Source organism: Sturnus vulgaris, chromosome 1 (genome assembly GCF_052056855.1).
Source record: "Sturnus vulgaris isolate bStuVul1 chromosome 1, bStuVul1.hap1, whole genome shotgun sequence".
NCBI lineage: Eukaryota > Metazoa > Chordata > Aves > Passeriformes > Sturnidae > Sturnus > Sturnus vulgaris.
The window spans coordinates 50,208,660-50,213,836 of record NC_142243.1 but is presented as its reverse complement, the minus strand read 5'-3'; positions in this window follow the sequence as shown (position 1 = coordinate 50,213,836).

The following is a 5,177-nucleotide window of genomic DNA, read 5'->3' as shown; positions in this document are numbered from 1 at the left end:
TTCTCACTCATGCCCTCTTGAGTCAGGACAAATGATGGAGACTGCTATAAGTCTTTAGTTGCTTTTGCCACAATATTCTTTGCTATTCTGGAAACCATGGCTTTTTCAGACATCCAGACTCCTGCTGCAGTGGGGACTTCTATCTTTAACCATGGAGCTTTAGTGATTATGGTGACAGCTCATGACCAGAGTCCTGCCAGCTTCAGTGCCTTCTACAGGGCTCCCAGCACCACATTTGCTACAGTCTCATAAGCCCCATGTGGGTCTTTTTCAAACCATGTGTTTACCAATGCCTAGAAATGTCTCTCTTAGGCTGAGAAGGATCCCAACATTTGGCCTCTTTTCTTCTGTCATAGAGGTTTTGGGTTTTATGTTGAGTTTAGTCCTATTTCTACCCAGCAGTGAAAGTACTCTTGCCCTTCAGATGTGACAATCTCCAAATAATCCAAATTACGCTGTGGTTTTATCATCTGTCTGCATATGCCCATTTGCCTCAAAGTGATTCTCTTGATCATTACAAGTGTCTAGTAGCTCTTCCACATTGCCCAGAGCTGCTCCAGGTAGTGTTTTGTTTGCCCATCAGTCACACTTCTCCCTTTCCTTGGGATTGCACCCACCAAAATACTGTGCCTCACGTACCCCACAATCAAATACAACATGACGAGACTCAACATCTCTCAAATCTCAGGGAGAAAAAGCTTTCTAAGCTTTCTAAACTTCAGTTTACACTGTGCCAAATGGTTTCCCAGAGCCTTTTTCAAACTCTGAGATCCTTTTACCAAGATCCCTATCTGCTATGCTCACTTCCCAGCTGTAAAAGTGTTTTTCTGGGAATCTGTCATGTTCTTAACACTTTTCCAGTCTCCAGACTGGCAGATGCCCATGATCACAGATTAATGAAGAAGGAGCAGGGACCTGGAGGCTGGAAGGTAGTTCTTGGATTTCATTTAACTGTGCTTTGTAACTAATCATGAAAATTTGTCACAAGGATGCTGGAAAAACACATTTTTCCTTGTATAGCATATGTTACTTAGACAAAATAAATAGATAACAAATCCCGTGTTGCTGCATACCAACAACTCTCATTATATGAATGTGACTCAGGGAGCCAAATGTTTAAAACTAATATGTCAGTGAAGAACATCAATCTGGGCTGAGGGGAAGCTGCTGGATGATAAAACCAGGTGTGATCCCTTTCTTCAAACGCAGCATAGCCCTTGAGTGTTGCAATGAAATCTTTGCCTTCACACAATGAAATCCTGAGCCTGGGTGGGCAGGGAGGGGAGAAGGGATCGGGAGGAACCACAGTGCCTTGGAGTACTGCTAAAGATATTAAAGGGCCATCAGCAGCTCACCAGCAGAACCCTGCATTTATTACAGCATAGCAAATTTTCAGAGATGAGCTCCCTTCATTTAGGTCTGCAGCTGCTTCTGACATCTCCCAGCTGAAAAAGGCTGAGCATTTTCACAATATTAAAACCTCAGCTTCTTTTCCTCTTGAAACTGTAGAGAGGAAGAGCAATAAAGAAATGAAATGAAATAAAATAAATAGTCTGCTGTGTCCTGCCTGTTTACTTTCAGGCATAGGAGGACTGTATCAAATTTGACACAATTGAAAAACTGGAGCCAAAAGACTTGTTTTTAGAATCTGATGAGTGTATGTAAGCCATATAAAATTGAATGTGTGATTCTGATCCTTATGGTAATGCTGTGAGTCAGCATTACATCTGCTAATGGTGAGTCTCCCTCGGCTGGAACTCATTATGGGGTGAAGCTCATTATAAATAAATACTTCCATCAGAAGAATTTAAATTCCAGGTGCCTAAACAGCTAGGGTCTAATTAACTAATGATGCAGACCAAACTGCAAATACAATTTGTTTGCCAGGTGATGATACCATACATATATGCAACATTCTCTGGCAGCAAACTGGGCAGTATATATACACAAGATCATAGCTTTAAAAGCTCATTTTCCTTAGGCACAGGTCAGAGATGACAAGGGCACCTCATTTGTCATACAACCAGTGAGTAAATACGGCACTGTGCAGCAACCTAGATGTGCACACAAAGTATGTATTAGTGGATCAAAAGATGGCTCTTGCCTCTAATTCATGTCACTATGCTTTCACTGGTGCGGGTTTGCTGTTTAGCTCTTTGAGCGCCTTGTTTACCGACACTTGTTGCCTTTACAGTGTTAATGCCACAGGAAGACAAAACTGAAGAAAACAACATTTTATCATACAGAAACATTAATATCTCTCAACTGGAAACAAATTGCTCAAGGGCTCTGCCTAAAGCCTCCAAGTTGAGCAAGATATGTGTCCAAACAAATGCTTGATGCTGAATTACATGGTCTAACCAAACAGTACCATGCAAATTAAGAAGGGAGAGTCTGCTTTATTTTAAAAAAATAATCATTCAAAAGTATGGTATCTAAATACCTACAAAAAAGATTAAGGCAAGTGAAAAACATTTTCAACTAGAATTTGAAAAAGAAACCCTGTTATCTACAAGCAATGTTTAGATGTGCTAGTTAACACCAAGTAGTAGCTGCTCTTAATGTTTAAAAAAAGAAACTATTAAAATAAGTATTTCAGCTATTGCAAACAAGACCAAATGAAAGATGAAAACCAGCACTTTGTGCTTTTGACATACCAGAGAAAAATACAGAAAATAAATTCAGAACTGAAAAGCCAGTAAAATAGGACATTAAGTGAATTTTTAGAATTCTGTGCCTTGAGAAAATCAAAAGAATTTTAGCTCCCAGTTCGGAATCAAAACAACACTTCAGCTTTTTCTCTAAAATAAATGTAGAACTGTTTCCCCCCACCAAATCTGGCATCTGTATTAAAAAAGGTGAAAGGACTAGAATGAACCTGAGGAAACAAATCACTGTCTTCTCTTCTGCCTAATGGAGGCAGAGTAGGAAAACCCAAAAGGTTTTTATGGTCCTTGTTACACCTGATCTGTGCCTGGGTGAGTCCAGAGAGGCACTGTGCCCCCATACCTGCTGGAGATGGTGAGGGAACAGGCTTGCTGGGAGACAGCAGTGAGGATGAACAACAGTTTACAGAGAAATCACTGCAGTTGCACTCCACAAACCTGGTTTCCCCTGCTCTGGCAATGCCCTCACTGCAAGAAGGTTTGTGGATGAAGGGAAAGAGCATCTGGGTCTTTGACATCAGTCTCTCCTTCAATGCAAGAACTGAACAACACATACGTGCCAGGTGGGGCAAATCCTGACACTGGTATCTTAAAAGCCACTCTCATTCTGGAGGCTGAATCAAAATGTATTTAATATATATATAATCATGCAAGAGTAAGGAACTACAACAAGAAGAAAAATGTGCCATAATCTTCCTAGTTCAGCACTCACCAAAAGAAACAGACTCCTAACTCAAAGATGTTTAGATGGACAGACACATCTCACTAAAGCTGTGTTGTAGATACAGTGGTTTTGCAATGAAGCAGTAAAAGGGTTGGTGTTTGTGGGTCAGAATCATATATTCCTCTTTAGGAGTGTTTTTATGAAAAAATGAAAGAATTTTTCAATTATTTTTTAACAAAGCAACTGAACTTTGCAACTGGAGATTGTCTTTCCCTCAACTCCTTAGTTGATTAAAAGAGAAAAATCAGAAAAAACTTATTTTGACTCTCTTGTTTAAAACTCTTCCTTACTGGCATGCTATTCCATTTCTGAAATGTTAAAACCACAATAAAACATAGATTTTCTTATTAAAACAACAAATACATGATTTTATATCACCAGATTCTTTTGACACTTAATTATAACACATTTACAGCTGCCATTTTTTCTCTCCTGCCACATAGTGACTTTTAATATCATTTATCATGTAAACATTTTTTTCTTCATATTTGTGAATTATCTGCCCTTTCTGTTTTAACACTAGAAGCCCTACTGCTATAGATGTCTCCGTGATGAGAGGAGGGGAGCTGGCACACACTGGCTCAAACCACATGATGAAGCATTTTTTGAGAGGATGGGGCATTGGTTTAGGCAGTTTTCAGTGAACATTTAACATGATTTAAAATATCTAGCTGAAATTTCCTTTTAATTTCAAAGCTCCATTTTCCAAATAAAAATGACTTTTCATTTAATGGTAGCAGAAAGAAATTTTCCTGGAGTAAAATGAAAACAAGAATCCCTTACTTGACCTCACACAGGTTTCTTCCTCACCCACTTTTGTGATTTTTGGTCCACAAAATTATTCAAAGTGATGTAATATTTGAAAAATCTGTAGTGGAAAAAAATTGAATTATAAATATCAACATACCTACAGTAGTTAAATTAAGTCTCAATTTTTGTAAATTGAGAGTTTGTAATTTTTGTAAACATGATTCTATTTTCCCTGCCTGTTCCATGGCCCTCTTGCCAAGCAGAAGATCTTCTTGGACTCTTGGAAACATCTTGCCTGTTTTCATCACCAAAGAGAATCAAAGCTCCAGTACTCCTATATCTTTTTTTCTTGTTTGTTTCAAAGCAGATCAAAACCATTCAGATCTCCTAAACAGATGGCATGATTTTAAATTGTAACCACATGGTCCATGTGTGTCCCGTACACTGTATGGATTATTTCACAGAAGCTCTTGCTGGTGACAGACCTAGCAGCACATTGGGCCTTTGTTGTCCACTCCTTGGCACTTCCATAAATGCTTTCCCTTTGAAGTAGTAAAAGCTTTCTTTTGCATCTATGCCAGCAGCAAGTATGAAACCCTGCCATGTTTAAATGGTGTAAATATGGAGGAAAAGCATAGCAAGAAGAATAATTAACAAGGACATGCTCGCTCCCTGTTGCTACTGTTAAAGCACTTTTTATTTTAACCTAGGAGCACCTGCTAGAAAGGTCATCTGAGGGGTGGGAGATTTGAAATGATGATTTTTATCATTATTTTAATGCATGCTTACACCCAACATCTGTTTTGTGAAGCAAATGTTTTACACTGTGGGATCCCTGCCCACCCACTGAAATATCTGACTGGAGTTCACATCAAGGCATCACCACAAACCAGGTCCTCCATGGTGACTGAGTGGGCACAGCCTCCAATAGCTAAACTAAAGTGATGCAGTCTGTCCAAAATAATACTCTTGGTGTGTATTTTTTGATCTCTAAATGTGATTTGGGCTAATTGCAAATAGCAGCTTTGATGCATCTA